This window comes from Oryctolagus cuniculus, chromosome 12, assembly GCF_051225735.1.
Source record: "Oryctolagus cuniculus isolate XC-2025 breed Fujian yellow rabbit chromosome 12, ASM5122573v1, whole genome shotgun sequence".
NCBI classification, from domain to species: Eukaryota; Metazoa; Chordata; class Mammalia; order Lagomorpha; family Leporidae; genus Oryctolagus; species Oryctolagus cuniculus.
The window spans coordinates 90,957,365-90,974,709 of NC_142878.1; the positions used below are offsets into that span (position 1 = coordinate 90,957,365).

Here is a 17,345-nt window from a genome sequence, read left to right on the forward strand (position 1 = left end):
TTTTCATATGTTAAAAATCATCATTCTGGTCTATGGATTTCTTTAAATTATCCAGGAAAGGGAATGTGGAGGCCAGTAGCTCATAACCTGGCTTATAGTAGTTACTTAGCAATTGTTACTGATTCAAGAAATACCTATCTGACGTTCTGTCATTCACTTAACGTTTGAATGCCAGTTGTGTGAGACTCCAGGCTATTGGTGGTTTGAGAATATTATTGCATGTGTGTGTGTATAGACACATGTTATAATATGTACTAAAACTTTTTAAACTATAAAGGTGTAAAGCACAGTGATTACAACTGTTCTCAAAGCCTGTTTCTCAGTTCCTGGTGCTTCTCCAGACTGGGGTTTCTCCAGATCAGAATTTTTTCCCTAATAATAGTAAGGCATTATTTGGTATATTAACATTTGCAAAACCAGTGTTGGGTGAAACTGCTGACACCTTAGCATGAATTAAGTTAGTAAATTGTACTAGTTGTATTCGTCCTCACTGTACACTTGGAATCTGTCTAATGAAGTTATAAAATTTGTTAATTTCATTGTATTTCAATCTTTGAATTTTTAAAAAGATTTTATTTGAAAGGCATAATTATAACGAGAGGGAGAGACAGAGAGAGAGAGATCTTCCATCCACTGGTTTACTCCCCAAATCACCAAAACAGCCAGGACTGGCTGGGCCAGGCAGAAGCCAGGAGCCAGGAACGTCTTCTGGGTCTCCCATGTGGGTGCAGGGCCCAGGCAGTTGGGTTATCTTTTGCTGCTTTCCCAGGCGCATTAGCAGGGAACTGGATCAAAAGTGGAGCAACTGGGACTCTAACTGGCACCCATATGAGATGCTGGCATTGTAGGCAGTGGCTTAACCTGCTGCACCACAGCATCAACCCCTTGAATTAGTTTTAAAATATATTTCATATGATAAAATGAAAAGTACCTGTAAAGCAGTTTTTTTTTACATACCAAATCTGATGGTTAACTCAGGGAAAAGAACTTGTGTTGTTTGGCTAGTCTGTCTTTTTAAATAAAATATCATTTTTATTTGAAAGAATGCCTGGCAAAATACAATTATACAGACTTGTGTATTTGGCATACATTTTTCTCAAAAAATCAAATGAGTTTGTCACTGCAAGGAAAACAACTGGCAGTGTATGTTACTAATGATGAAATCCAAGCTTTCAAGTGAAAATGCAATTTTGGAAGGCTTGTATTTGCTACTGTGAGCTTGATAGTTTCCCAGTACTTGACTTTTTTGATAAGATCAGTATGTTATTAGTGAATGTATGTTGAAATTGTGTAGTGAAATGCATCAGTGTTTAGAGGAACTGTATAACTCAGTGAATGAGTATTTTCTGAGTAACTAACACATGATCTTACAAAATCATGCATGAGTAAAAAAGACCAATTGAAATGGGAGATGGACCATTGCAATTTCAGTGTATTGGGGTAGAAGATGTTCATTAATAATGGTTTCATATTCTGTATTGCAATAGTATTTAAGAAACTGATTTGAAAGGGCAGATGTTGTGGTGCGCTGGGCTAAACTACTGCCTGCAAAACTGGCCTCCCATATCCAAGTGTAGGTTTGAGTCCTGGCTGCTCTGCTTCTGATCCCACTCCCTGTTAAAACACCTGGGAAAGCACTGGAAGGTAGCCCAAGTACTTGGGCCCTTGCCACCCAGGTGGGAAACCGTGGATGAAGCTCCATGCTCTAGGCTTCTGGCTTTGCCTGGCCCAGCCCTAACCATTGTAGCTGGTGTCCATATGGAACTGGTTAAGACTGTGGCTTAACCCGCTGTGCCACAACGCTGGTTCAGAAAACCTAAACTTTTAAAAAAATATGTAAGATTCACAGTACAGGAGTTAATAATTTAAAATGGGAACATCCCATTCACCTTCTCTTCGTATTTTCTGTAATTTAAAAAGATAGTTTGTTTATAGATACAGTGATCCATTAACAAGGCCAGTTTGCTAAGCAGAAGCTGCTTATTAAGCTGTGTAATCTGTTGTAAATGCTGAACACTAACAGTTTGCATTGCACCGAGCGAATGTGCTTGAGGTAGTTTTTATCAGTAATGATATAGAAAATGTCTAACTATCTTTTCAAGGATGTATCTCAACCTTTGATTACTTTTCTTTCTGTGGTAAGGGGTGGGAATCATGGATAAATGAAAAATCTCTGCAGATGTTCCCTAACTTAATTTTAGCCAATAATTTCCATTCTAGGCAGAGCTTAGCTCTTACCAAATATCTATGACTGATTTGCATCCTACATATTTGTTTCCTTTCTCTCTTGTAGGATAAAAACAAAATAGAACCTAAAGGATATAAACTCTGAATGCTTTTCAGTTTCTGTCTATGTTTCTCTAGAATTGTGTGTGAAAAAATCTGGTTTCTCTATTTTGTATCTTGAGGAATGATGCCTCAAGGTCTAAAAGTAAGGTGAGGGTCTGGCGCTGTGGGTAGTGGGTTAAAGCCCTGGCCTGCAGCACCAGCATCTCATATGGGCACCGGTAAGTCCTGGCTGCTCCACTTCTGATCCAGCTGCCTGCTAATGCACCTGGGAAAACAGCAGAGGATGGTCCAAGTGCTTGGGCCCCTGTACCCATGTGGGAGACCCAGAAGAAGCTCCTGGCTCCTGGCTTTGGAGCTGTTGCAGACATTGGGGAGAGAACCAGAAGATGGAAAACCTCTCTCTCTAACTCTGTCTTTCAAATAAATTAAATAAGTCTTTAAAAAAAATTAAGGTGGGAAAAGGAACATTTTGTTTCAGAAGTTATTTTATTTTTAAAAACTTGCACATTTTTTTAAAAGGCAGAGAGAGATCCTCAGATTGATTTTTTTTCATCCACTGTTTCACTCACCAAATGCTCACAGCAACCGGGCAGGCCAAACCAGGAGCTCAGAACCTAATCTGGGTCTCCCAAATAGATGGCAGGGACTCAGGTTCTTTAGCTATAACTGAGTGCCTCCCAGGGCATGCCCAAGCAAGAAGCTGAATTGGAAGTGAAGCTGAGAACTCTGCTATGGGATATGGACAACCCAAAGGGTGATGTAAGCACTGTGCCAAATGCTGTCCCCGCTTCATGTTATTTTAGTGTGATTTCAATAGATCAGTGTCTTTTTTAAAAAAATATATTTATTTTGTTATTTGAAAGAGTTAGAGAGGTAGAGCGAGCGAGCGAGAGAGGTCTTCCATCTGCTGGTTCGCTCCTCAAATGACCACGACGGCCAGAGCTGTGCTGATCCGAAGCCAGAAGCCAGGAGCTTCTTCTGGGTCTCCCACGTGGGTGCAGGGGCCCAAGGACTTGGGCCATCTTCTGCTGCTTTCCCAGGACATAGCAAAGAGCCTGGGATCAGAAGTGGAGCAGCCAGGACTCGAACTGGCACCCATATGGGATGCCGGCGCTGCAGTCTGGGGCTTTAACCTACTGTGCTACAGCACCAGCTGCATATATTTGTATCTTAAAAGTGAAAGATCTTTTAATTGAGTCATAGTTAGAGAAATTAGCATGAATTTTAGGATTACCATTAGTCTTCACTCCTGAATTTAGACAGTCCCAGGAATAGTTCAGACTAATGAAGTATGAACAGCAAAATTAATAACCTTTTCTTCCATACTGATTTTAGAACATTACTTCTTTTTTGTTTTAATGTTTATTTTTCATTTACTTGAAAGGCAGAGTAAGAGCAAGAGTGAGAAAAAGAGAGCTCTTCTATCTGGTGCTTCACTCCCCAAATGCCCACAACAGCCAGGGCTGGGCTGGGCTGAAGCCAGGAGCCCGGAACTCCATCCAGGTCTCCCACATGGGTGGCAGGGGCCCAAGCATTTGTGCTATCAGCCACTGCCTTGCAGGATGTCTTAGCAAGAAGCTGGATTGGAAGCAGAGCAACTGGTACTCTGATTTGGAATGTAGGTGTCCTAAGTGGCAGTTTATGCCTATCAGAATGTTACTTAGTGTATGTGGCTGTTATTTAAAATGCTTTTCCAGGTGGCAATCTGTTGTACCCAATAGAAGGGATATTAGATAAGACTCATTGGTAATTAGCAGCAGTATTTGGATATAAACACTGAATGTGATAAAGCTATTGAATACTCTTTTGTTGAGTGGGTGAAACTTTGCTTCTTAAAGGTTGGGTGATAATTGTTTAGTACATATTTTCTTCTAGGTAAACATTTTATTCTCTACTGAGTATGTTAGTGTTTTCTGGAATCTGCTGATCTCAACATGTAATTCTATGGAGTGTGGAGGGTGATACTGAACCTTTTGTTTTACAAATAGATATCATTTGTAACATTGGTAGTAAAGTGTCTCACTTTTTGTTCAAACATCTGTCATCGTAAAGCACAATCATCTGAAGGGATGAGGTCTGATGGTAAATGTGCGTTTGTGTCTGGGTGGTAGTGAAGGTATTGGATTTACATAATAAATTCTTTGATTCTGGTGTTCCTGTCTCTCTCCCCTCCAGCCCTTTGCTTCCTTTCTCCCCCTTGTCTGTTAGAAAGTATCATTCATTCTTAGGTTAGTTTTGTCAAATTAAAGTAACCAGAATCCATTGGGAACAAAAGAAATTTAAAATAAAGTTAATGTTGAACTTGAATAATGAACTTATTGAAGTTAGTTTACTGCTAAATCTGACAAATCTTTAGCTTTTCAGAAACTTTTCTCTAAAGGCTAGTTTTATCTCTTGAGTGAAACTAGGGAATTTGAAGTAGGGTATACTTTTTGAATAGTTAGAACGTTTTCTCTTCTGCATTCTTGACCTTTTAAAGTATAAACTAAAGACGATTTTCACATTGTGCAGAGTACTGTTTCAGTTTCTGTGCCTCTGTAAGTGACCTGTCTAGAAGGTTTTAGGACTTTCTTTATTCATGGTATGCTCAGATTTCATGATGAGAGGCCTCAGTGTGGATATTTTTCGGTTATTGTGTTAAGGTACTTGGTGGCCCACTCTAAAGATGGATGTTCTTTATTTGTAGGAAGGTGTCATAATAACCCTTTAGTAATTTTCTTCCTTTCATTTTCTCTTGTTGGAAGCCTGAACTTCTGCCCTTGCTTTGTATTTCCTCTTCTATTTTCCATCTCTTTGTCTTTATTCAGTGTTCTGTGAGATTTCTTTAACTTCCAAATGTTTTTCCAAAAAAATATTTAGAACAGTTTAATTTCCCAAGAGAGATGCTTGATTCTCCCCCAAACCACTTCTGTTTTATTGCGATAAAATACACGTAACAGAAGTACCTTTGTAACCGTTTTAAGCATACATTTAATTCCATGACGTTGAGTACATTCACAGTGTTGTGTAGCCATCACCACTGTTTGCATAACTTTTTCATTATCCCAGAAGCATGCTGCAGATTAAGGGGCAACTCCCCGTTCCTTCCTCTTCCCAAATGCTGGTGTTCTACGTTCTAAGAATTTGACTATGATTAAGTGTCTTGTTAAAGTGGTCATACACTGTTCATCTTTTTGTATTTGGCTTATTTCATTATTTCAGGGTTTATCAGTGTTGTAGCAGGTATCAGATTTTCATTTGCTTAAAAACTGAGTACCGGGGCCGGTGCTGTGGCGAAGTGGGTTAAAGCCTTGGCCTGAAGCGCCGGCATCCCATATGGGCACCAGTTCTAATCCCGGCTGCTCCTCTTCCGATCCAGCGTTCTTGTGGCCTGGGATAGCAACAGAAGATGGCCCAAATCCTTGGGCCCTTGCACCCACGCGGGAGACCCGGAAGAAGCTCCTGGCTCCTAGCTTCGGATCGGCATGGCTCCAGCTGTTGTGGCCATCTGGGGAGTGAACCAGCAGATGGAAGACCTCTCTCTAACTCTCTCTGTAACTCTGTCTTTCAAATAAATAAAATAAATCTTTAAAAAAGAAACTGAATACTATTCCTATGTGTATATGTATATATAATATATATTTGTTTATTGATTCATCTGTTGATGGATACTTTTGGCTATTGTGTCTAAAGAGACTGTGAATATTGGTGTACAAGTATCAGTTTGAGTGCTGTTTTCAATTTGGGTGTATTCCCAAGGTGGAGTTGCTGGGTCATACTGTAATTGCATGTTGAACTTTATTTTTTTTAAGAGTTATTATTGGGCCGGTGCCGCGGCTCAATAAGCTAATCCTCCGCCTAGCGGCGCCGGCATACCAGGTTCTAGTCCCGGTCGGGGCACCGGATTCTGTCCCGGTTGCCCCTCTTCCAGGCCAGCTCCTGCAGTGGAGGATGGCCCAAGTGCTTGGGCCCTGCACTCCATGGGAGACCAGGAGAAGCTCCTGGCTCCTGCCTTTGGATCAGAGCGGTGCACTGGCCGCGGCGGCCATTGGAGGGTGAACCAACGGCAAAAGGAGGACCTTTCTCTCTGTCACTCTCTCTCTCACTGTCCACTCTGCCTGTAAAAAAAAAAAAAAAAAAAAAAAAAAAAGAGTTATTATTTATTTAGTTGAAAGAGAGAGAAAGGAGAAAGAATCCATCTGCTGGTTTACTCCCCAAATGGCTGCAACATCCAGGGCTGGGCCAGACTGAAGCCAGCAGCCAGGAACTTCTTCCACGTCTCCCATGTGGGTGCAGGGGCCCAAGCACTTAAGTCGTCTGCTGTTTTCCCAGGTGCATTAGCAGGGAACCAGATGGGAAGTGGAGCAGCTGGGATTTTAACCGGCATCCATATGGGATGCTGGCATTGCAGGCAGCAGCTTTACTTACTATGCTGTAGCGCTGGCCTGAATGTTTAACTCTTTGAGAAATCGTGGATTTTTAATTTTTTAAGTTTAATTAATTTGAAAGGTAGAGTAACACAGAGAGAGGGAGAGACAGAGAAAGGTCTGCCATCTGCTGGTTCATTCCCCAAAAGGCCGCAACAGCCAGGGCTGGGCCAAACTGAAGCCAGGAGCCAAATGCTTCTTCTGGATCTCTCATGTGGGTGCAGGGACCCAAGCACTTGGGCCATCTTCTGCTCTCCCTGATGTTTTAGCAAGGAGCCGAAGCAGAAGTGGAGTAGTGGGGATGTCAGCCGGTGCCCATATGGGATGCTGGTGCTGCAGGTGGCAGCTTAACCCACTATGCCACAATGCTGGCCCCAGTTTTTTAATTTCTGATATCATGTTTTAAATTTCAAATAGCTCTTTTTGTTTTATTTTTCTTTTTTAATAGTATTTCTTTATTTTTTTCTCACAGTGACTGCACTCTTCTTTTGTATAAAGTATACTACCTTTTCTCCCTAAATTATTTCTATCCACTGACTTTCTCTTCCTTATTCTTTTTCTTTCTTTGGTTTCTATCATTTTTCTTAGGAGGCTTTTCCAAATTATTGGTGATTTATAATTGTAAGATGATTGGAAAGTGAGTTTTCCCTACTTTGGGATTTTCCAGTTGTGAGTATGTGTTAGGCTTTCAATTTTTCCTGAAATGAATTCTCTGATCTCTGTGGAGGTGCTTAACTTGGCTGGTGGTGTTTGAAGAACAAGACTGGGTGGATAAAAGTGTCTCACTTAGGGGCATGCAGATATTGCTTATTATCTGTGTGTTTAGACTTGTGCCTCACTTTTTAAACTTGGTTCTTTCTGTGTGGGATTTCTGAGCCCAGAGCCTCTCTGTTTCATTGTTCAGTAGATTTCACGTCTCCTGTGTTAGGAGAGACTAGGGGACGTGGTAAGAGCTTTTGTCCTGGATGTTTAGATGGATGAAATCTGAGTGCCTACCATCCTATGTACAGATTTTCAAACACCTCTTTGATTTTCAGCCTTGCATCTCACCCCTGCCTTCTTATTGGATGAATTTGCTGTGTATGTGTGTATGTGTGTGTGTGTATGTGTGTGTGTGTGTGTGTGTGTGTTTGCCTTTCTTTAGTATTTCCTTCTCTAGGCATTTGAAAGTTATAGCTTCTGGTAATTTAATTATCCCCATACTATCTGCTTTTTATCCTCAAAAAGTTTTTTGAAATTGCTAGTTAATCTTGTTTTCTTGGGAATGATTTTTTTAAAAATTCCTTTACTATCATTTTGTTTCCCTTCTGGGAGGGAATATGATCAGTGTTTGTTTATGACTAATTCGTATTTAACTGGAGGTCATTGTAAACTTTCTATGAAGATTGTAATACAGAGTATACTAATGTATGATAATCACTTTTTTTTTTTTTTTTTTTTTAACAGGCAGAGTTAGAGAGAGACAGAGAGAAAGGTCTTCCTTCCGTTGGTTCAACCCCCAAATGGCCGCTATGGCCGGTGTGCTGTGCCGATGCAAAGCCAGCAGCCAGGTGCTTCCTCCTGGTCTTCATGTGGGTGCAGGGCCCAAGCACTGGGGCCATCCTCCACTGCCTTCCCGGGCCACGGCAGAGAACTGGTCTGAAAGAGGAGCCACCAGGACAGAATCCGGTGCCCCAACTGGGGCTAGAACCCGGGGTGCTGGCACTGCAGGTGGAGGATTAGCCAAGTGAGCCAGGTGCTGGCCCAATAATCATTCTTAAATACTAGCCAGTGTTGATTTTTTTAAATATGTATTTGTGTGGGCATATATTTTGCCCAGAGGTTACGACACTGGTTGAGATGCCTGCATCCAATAACCGAGTACCTGGGTTTCAGCCTTGATGCATTTTCCGATTCCAGCTTCTTGCTATTGCACGCCGTGAGAGGCAGTGAGTGATTGGCCCAGGTGTTTGGGTCCCCATCATCCATGTGGGAGATCCAGATTAAGTTGATGGCTCCTGTTATAGGCTGGCTGTGGGTATTTGGAGAGAGAACCAGGAAACGGTAATTTTCAGTCTCAAATAAATAAATAAACAAATTAAGGGGTAGGCTTTTTGGCACTGTGGTTTTTATTTTATTATTGATTATTTTAAAGATTTATTCATTTATTTGAAAGGCAGAGTTACAGGGAGAAAGAAGGGGAGAGTAATCTTCCATCTGCTGATTCACTCCCCAAATGGCCACAATAGCCGGGGGTTGGACCAAGCCAAAGCCAGGAGCCTGGAATTTTATCTGGGTCTCCCACATGGATGGCAGGGGCCCAAGTACCTGGGCCAACTTCCTCTGCCTTCTCAGGTACATTAGCAGGGAGCTGGATTAGATGTTGGGCAGCTAGGACATGAATTGGTGCTCACCTAGGATGCCAACATTACAACTGGTGGCTTAACCCATTGATTGCACAATAGTTAAGACACCTCTTGGGATATGTGCATCCTGTGTAGGAGTGCCTGGGTTTGAGTCCTGGTTCAGCTTTGGATCCAACTTCATGCGAATGGAAAGCTGCAGGTGATGACTTCAGTACCTGGGTCCCTGCTACTCATGTGGGAGACCGGACCTCCTGGTTGCAGCCTGGCCCAGCCCCAGCTGTTGTGGTCATTTGGAGAATGAACGAGTGGATAGAAGATAGCTTTCTCTGTCTCTGTTTCTGTCTCTTTCAGTCACTTTGCCTTTTAAATCAACTTAAAAAGTTAGTGTTCTAAAAAAAATTCATGAATGATAGTAAAAATTGTATATTTAAGGAGAAATGTAGATTATTTTTAAAAATTAAATATATACAAGATAGTATATATAACTTTATAGAAGAATTTGAAATATGGAATGGTAATAAATATCAAGATTAATAAAAAGACTTCAGGCCTTATTTTTTGTACGCTCATTTGGTCTCTTCTCTCCTTCCTCCCAGGTAACTTGCATCAGTAAGTTATTTTAATAATAAAACTTGTAGTGTAATAATGATTTTGCATATTATTTGTATGGTTATTTTTTTAAAAAAATATTTTATTTGAAAAGCAGAGTTAGAGAGGAAGAGTCAGAGAGAGAGAGGGAGATTGATTGATTGATTCTCCTTTTGCTGGTTCATTCCCCAAATGGCTGGAATGGGCTAGGCCAAAGTCAGGAGCTAGGATCTGGGTCTTCCAGGGATTTGGCTCAGGTATTTGGGCCATCTTCCATTGCTTTTCTAAGTGCATTAGCAGGGAGCTAGATCAGAAGTGGAGCAGCTGGGACTTAAAACGGATACCCATAAGGGATGCTGGTGTTGCAGGTGGTGGCTTAACCTGTTATGCCACAGTGCTAGCTCTTAAACAGTTATTGTAATCATTTTTTGTATCAAAGTACTGGAATTTTCCAAATCTGCTATAGCATTCTTTGATTAGGAGGATTCCATACGTGCAGGTAGACAGGAATGTTTTGCAAACTTCATTTTGAAGTTAGGCATAACTGGCAAATACACATGCCCATCGAATATAGTAATTACATCTGATGACATTTGGGGAAGAAGAAGGGAAGGGACTTAAGTAATTGCCACAGTGATCTGCACTTGTTATCAGGGACAATATTCTGATTTATACTTGTAGGTGTAAATGCTATAATCCATGAAGAAGTTGAATCATCAGAGTTATGGTGAAGTATAAATTGTTACAGTGTATATTGAAGTTTGTATAATTTTGCCCATAAAAATCACTGATTTTTTTTTAAAAGATGTATGTTTATTTGAAAGGCAGAGTTACAGAGAGGGAGAGACAGAAAAAGATCTTCCATCTACTGGCTCATCCCCCAAATGGCTGCAGTGACGGGGCGGGGCGGTGGGGGGGACCGGGAGGGTTGGGCCAGATCAAAGCCAAAAGCCAGGAACTCCATCTGGGTCTCCCATGTCGGTGGTAGATGCCCAAATACATGGGCCATCCTCCACTGCTTTCACAGGCACATTAGCACTCAGGAAAGAGGAGCAGCTGGGACTCAAACTGGTGCCCATATTGGGATAGAGGCGCTGGCTCCTATTTCTGTTTATTTTAGAGACACATAGGGAGACATTTCTTACTGTTTTACTCTTCAAATGCCAGCAACATCTGGGGATGGGTCAGGCTGAAGTCAGGTCCCCAGAACTTAATTCAGGTCTCTCTCGCAGGTGGCAGGGACCCAAGTACTTGAGCTGTCACCTGCTTCCTCCTGGGGTGCACATTAGCAAGAAGCTGGAATCAGAAATAGAGTGGGATCAGAACCCAGGTACTCAGATATAGAATGCACCTATCCCAAGTGGCGTTTTTAATTGCTGAATAACTCCTGCTTATATTATTTTGTTTGATAATTTTTTTTCTAAAATCTTATTTAAAGTAAAAATAGTTATTTACTGGGATATAAATATATTTGTTTACTGGCGTATAGGCATTCTGTACTAACAAATAAGCATATTTTCCTCTTTTTCTTCCTTTTGACTTATCTTTTTATTTTTAAGATTTATTTATTTGAAAGGTAGAGTTAGAGAGGAAGACACACACACACACACACACACACAGGGAGAGAAAGATCTTCCATTCCCTGGTTCACTCCCCAAATGGCCCCAATGGCTAGAGTGGGGCTGATCGGAAGTCAGGAGCAAAAACCAGGAGCTTCTTCCGGGTCTCCCATGTGGGTGGCAGGGACCCAAGCACTTGGGCCATTTTCCTTTGCTCTCCCAGGTGCATTAGCAGGGATTTGGATCGGTTGTGGAATAGCTGGGACTCAAAACTGGTGCCCAAATAGGATGCCAGCATTACAGGTGGCCATTTACCTGCTGTGCCACGACACTGGCCCTGAGTTTGATCTTTCCTATTTTTCTTGGAGCAAGATTATTATTCATTCCACTAGTGATTGCTGACTTATGTGCCAGATACTCTGTTATATGCTCAATAGTTAGTTGCTTATGAAATAGATAAAAGTCTTGGCTGGAATGAAACTTACATTCTAGTACTACTATAATATGAAAAATATTTTAGGTTCTTACACCTTTCTATATCCGAATTTTTATAAAGAGCATATGCTCTTTATAAGTGGACAGTGAGAGAGAGAGACAGAGAGAAAGGTCTTCCTTTGCCGTTGGTTCACCCTCCAACGGCCGCCAGGGCCGGTGCGCTGTGGCCGGTGTACTGCGTTGATCTGAAGGCAGGAGCCGGGTGCTTTTCCTGGTTTCCCATGGGGTGCGGGGCCCAAGTGCTTGGGCCATCCTCCACTGCACTCCCAGGCCACAGCAGAGAGCTGGCCTGGAAGAGGGGTAACCGGGACAGAATCTGGCGCCCCGACTGGGACTAGAACCCGGTGTACTGGTGCCGCAGGCGGAGGAATAGCCTATTGAGCCGCGGCGCCGGCAAGAGCCTATGCTTTTAAAACTAGCAACAATTATTTTATTTTCAAAGTTTTTAAAAATATCAGTGCATTGTGAAAGAAAAAAGAATAGTCATTTATTTTATGTATGCTTCTTAAAGGTGATTTGTGGAGGAAGATGTGGGAATACCAAGGAAAAGATATGAAATAGTTTGTGAGAAGCTTGATTGCAAAAATGTTTAATGGGGCCGACGCCGTGGCTCACTAGGCTAATCCTCCACCTGCGGCGCTGGCACCCCGGGTACTAGTCCTGGTTGGGGCGCCGGATTCTGTCCCGGTTGCTCCTCTTCCAGTCCAGCTCTCTGCTGTGTCCCTGGAGGGCAGTGGAGGATGGCCCAAGTGCTTGGGTCCCTGCACCTGCATGAAGACTGGGAGGAAGTACCTGGCTCCTGGCTTCGGATCGGCGCAGCGCCGGCTGTAGCGGCCATTAGGGGAATGAACCAACGGAAGGAAGACCTTTCTCTATGTCTCTCTCATTGTCTAACTCTGCCTGGCAGGAAAAAAAAATGTTTAGTGGGATGTTCCCCCCTCCCCACATCGAGATGATATAGTAATGTCTGCTCTTCTGAGTGCATGCATTTTCTCCTGCAAATAGGGAACCTGTTGAATATGTTAGACGTAGGGCAAGCAAAGAATTTTGCAAATGAGTGTTTACTGATGGACTTTGGAATCTAACTAAACGTGGACCTCAAGGAAACTGATGGATAGACTGTGAAAGCTTTGGTGTATTGGAGACCTTCGTGAAATTGAATTCTTGCAGTGAAACAAGTGAGACTAAAAGTTGGAAAATGGAGTGTTTGCATTAGTGGATTTTCTTTATTTGTTTGAAAGGCAGAGTTACAGAGAGGCAGAGTCAGAGAGAGAGGTCTTCTGTCCACTGGTTCACTTCCCTGATGACTGCAACGTCTGGGGCTGTGCTTATCTGAAGCCAGGAGCCAGAAACAACTTCTGGGTCTCTCATGTATGTGCAGGGGCCCCAGGACTTGGGCCATCTCTGCCTTCCCAGGTGCATTAGTATGGAACTGGATCAGAAGTAGAGCAGCCAGGACTCAAACTAGTGTCTATATGGGATGCTGGCACTGCGGGTGGTGTCTTTACTGCTACACCACAATGCTGGCCCCTTAGTGGTTTTCGAGGTGTTATAGGTTCTGATGGGAAAATCCAGGGTGTGGCCATGTGGAGAGTGATGCTGAGGTGTTAGTAAGTTAGACCCTGGATGACTGTGGGAGGTGCTAAAAGTTGCATGATTTACAGGGATGTTCCAGAGTACACTTTTCAGTACTATGTTTGCTACCTATAAGTGGCTATCGAGTACTTGAAATACGGCAAGTGCTAACTGAGGTTTGCTCCAAGTGTAAGATGATGGGCTTTGAAAATATAGTATGAAAAAAAGAATGGATATATCACATGAATTGTTTTATATTGGTTACATGTTGATGTGATAATAGTTGGCCTTTGTTAGTTAGAATATATTTAATTTTGGCTGCTTTTTTTCTTTTTAAAATGTGTCTAGTAGAAAATAAGAAATTACATATGTGGGGTGGGCATTTGATACAGTAGTTAAGGCATTGCTTGGGAATACCTGCATCCCATATCTGAATGTGTGGGTTCATGTCCTGTCTCCTCTTCCAATTCTGCCTTTTGGCTAATGTGCACCCTGAGAGGCAGCAGGTCATGGCTCAAGGGCTTGGATTCCTACCTTCTGCTCCTGAGACCTGGAATGGGTTCTCCAGGCCCAGCCCCAGCTGTTGGGATGCATGGATGATGTCTGTTTCTCTGCTTTTTCAAATGAAAAAAATAGATAAAATGTGTGGTTTGCCCTTATAGCTTAATCATATTTCTTTTATTTATTTCTTTTAAAGATTTATTTATTTATTTGAAAGGCAGAGTTAGAGGAGGGGGAGAGAGAGGTATCTTCATCTGCTGGTTCACTCCCCCGAATAGCCACTATGGCCGTGGCTGGGCGAGACTGAAGTCAGGAGCTCAGTTCTTCTTCTGGGTCTCCTATGTGGGTGCAGGGGCCCAAGCACTTGGGCTGTCTTCTGCTTTCTCAGCCCTGGCCGTTATGGCCATTTGGGGAGTGAACCAGCAGATGGAGGATCTCCCTCTCTGTATTTCTCCCTCTCTCCCTTTGTAACTCTGCCTTTCAAATAAAAAAAAGTCTTTAATTAAAAATTCTGATGGAAGGGGCTGGTGTTGTGGCATAGCAGGTTAAGCCGCCATCTGCAATGCTGACATCCCTTGTGGGTGCTCGTTTAAGTCCTAGCCACTCCATTTCTGATCCAATTTCCTGCTGTTGTGCCTAGGAAAGCAGAAAATGTCCCGAGTGCGTGGGCACCTGCCACTCACATGGGAAACCCAGATGAGGCTCCTGGCTTCTGGCCTTTGCCTGGCTCATTCTTGGCTGCTGTGGCCAGTGAATCAGTGGATAGAAGATTAATCTCTCTCTCTGTCTCCTCTCTTTAACTCTGTCTTTCAAAGAAATTAATCTTTGGGGCCAGTGCTGTGACATATTTGGTAAAGCCACTACCTGCAGTGCCAGCATCTCACTTGGGTGCCGGTTCGAGTCCTAGCTGCTCCACTTCCAATCCAGTTGTCTGCTGTGGCCTGGGAAAGCAGTAAAAGATGGCCCAAGTCCTTGGACCCCTGCACCCATGTGGGAGACCCGGAAGAAACTCCTGTCTCCTGGCTTTGGATCAGCGCAGCTCCGTCTGTTGTGGCTAACTGGGGAGTGAACCAGCGGATGGAAGACCTCTCTCTGTCTCTACCTCTCTCTGTAACTCTGACTTTCAAATAAATAAATGAATCTTTTTTTAAAAAGTGAATCTTTAAAAAAAGAATTCTGAAGAACTCACAGATAAGGCCTGGAATAATGTTTAAAAATGTCTTTGAAAACTTAACAACATATCTTCCATGGGCTTTTTAGTGTTTTCAAGAGTTTTCCTTTCCTTATAATTAGAACAGATTATTTTAAATTATGCATTTATATCATTTGCTGTTCAAATCTATCTGGTTCATGAGTTCAGTAATCCAGAGTATTTTTTAGAGATTTATTTATTTATTTGAAAGCCAGAGTTATACAGAGAGAGAAGGAGAGGCAGAGAGAGAGAGAGAATTTTCCATCCACTAGTTCACTCCTCATTTGGCCACAGCTGCCAGAGCTGCGCGGATCCGAAGCAAGGAACCAGGAGCTTCTTCCAGGTCTCCCACACTGACGCAGGGGCCAAAGGACTTGGGCCATCTTCTACTGCCTTCCCAGGCCATAGCAGAGAGCTGGATTAGAAGTGGAGCAGCCAGGACTTGAACCAGCATCCATATGAGATGCTGTCACTGCAGGTGGCAGCTTTACCCACTACGCCACAGCACTGGCCCCAGTCCAGAGTATTCTGAAAATATATTTAAGATTGCTAGAGGAGAATTCTTTAAGAAATTTGAGAAAAGGGATCAAGATGATCATTATCTCTATCGCATTTTGGCTGAATGCAATGACATAGCCAGGCTAATGACATTTGGTAATGGTAGCTCACGTGTTTTATAATGTATTTTGTCATTCCTGTGTTAATTCTAAGGTGACTGTATAATTTATTATTCAAACAGAGACACTTTTAAGAGTGAAGAGGGTTCTTTAAATAATTTCCCTAGACAACAGGCAGAGAATGAAACTCTTGGAAACTTGAAGGTCTCATTATTTTTTATTAATTAATTAATTTTATTTTTTGGTGAAGGGAGATGAGGATACTGATAATAATAAATTAGAGTTGTAAACAAGTACATTTGCACAATGTTAACAAAACATTTCTTCCTACTGTATTTCTTGGACTCTTCGATGTATATGATTTGAGAAGGGAAGGTGTGGTTAAAAACTAGAGAATGTTGAATTTTCCTTTTCTTTTTTTAAACTTTTATTTATTTGAAAGGCACGGCTACTGTGGGGGGGGGGGTGAGAGAGAGAGAGAGAGAGAGAGAGGCTGAGAGACTATCTTCCATCTGCTGGTTCATTTCATTCCTCAGGTGGCCACAATGGCTGGGGTTGGACCAGGCAGAAACCAGTAGCCAGGAGCTTCATCCGAGTCTGCCATGTGTGTGTAGACTGGGGCCATCTTTCATTGCTTTCCCAGGCCCTAAGCAGGGAGCTGGATCGGAAGTGGAACATCCAGAACCCGAACCAGTGCCCATATGGGATGCCAGTACTGCAGACTGCTGCTTAACCCATTGTGCCACAGCATCAGCAGACACAGTTTTTCAAAAGGGTTTTTTTGAAAGGCTAGAATGATGAACTCAGAAAGTTTAATAGTATTAAATACAAAGTTCTGCTTTTAAATTTGAAAAAAAATTGCCTTAGAAGATGAAGTGGCCAAACTTAATAATAGTAAATTCATGTGAAAGAGATCCAGTAAAGATTTCAGTTAATTTCATTCTTAATATGAGCGCAAGGTGAATGTACAGGCAGTCCTCCAGCCCCACTGCTGAAGCAAAAAAAGTAAAACACATCACACTTTCTGCCTTGCAAACAAACCTAAAATTTGAACAGTTTAGTAGGTTACATTGGTAGAAATAATGTTCATAGTAAGGATAATAATAACTGCTGCTTTTTTTGTGTTTGAAAGTAATCTGACTATAAATGTATTATTTCATTTATTCCTGAGTACTGAATGCAGAATGCTTAGAGAACAGTGTTCACAAGTGGGAAGAGGTCTAGCTAATTGAAGGGAAAGAGCCCTCTTAATAAAGTTTAAGAATGGACTTTGATGTGTCATGAAAATGAACTATTAGAACCACTAGGTGGAAGGAAGTTATGACAGTGTTGATTCATAGAGCTTTTCTCGTAAGTGAGCTGCTGTAAAAGATGTGAACTCTTGGTAGTATTTAACAGAGGCTGGGAGACCATCAATCCAGAAACAGTAAGGGATGAGCATTTGGCCTAGTGGTTAAGGCACTGCTTAGGATGCCTGCATCTAGTAACAGAGTGCCTGGGTTTGAGACTGGGATCTGCTCTTGCTTCCTGCTAATGTACATGTCCCCTGAGAGACCACAGGTGATGATAGCTCAAGTACTTGGGTCCTTGTCACTCATGTTGGAGACCTGGATGGAATTTCTGCCTCTCAGATTAGGAATGGCCCAGCCCTGGTCATCGAGGGCTTTTGGGGAGTGAACCAGCTGATGGAAATTCTCTCTCAAATAAAATAGATAAAAATTTAAAGAAGTAGAGTAAAACTGCATTTATTAGATGAAGGGTTGGACAGGAAAATCTTT

The 17,345-nt window shown here is 42.2% G+C and overlaps 1 protein-coding gene across 5 annotated transcripts in view; it reads left to right on the forward strand.

Moving 5' to 3' along the window:
• Positions 1–17,345, forward strand: part of PIAS1 (protein inhibitor of activated STAT 1) — a 140,947-nt gene that overhangs the window by 11,815 nt on the left and 111,787 nt on the right. The window contains exon 2 of one of the 5 annotated variants that reach the window (XM_070054406.2): positions 10,861–10,958. The exons of the other annotated variants lie outside the window; for them this stretch is intronic. The gene's annotated coding sequence lies outside the window, so the exon portion shown is untranslated. The remainder of the gene's footprint in view (positions 1–10,860; positions 10,959–17,345) is intronic. 5 annotated transcript variants of the gene reach the window in all.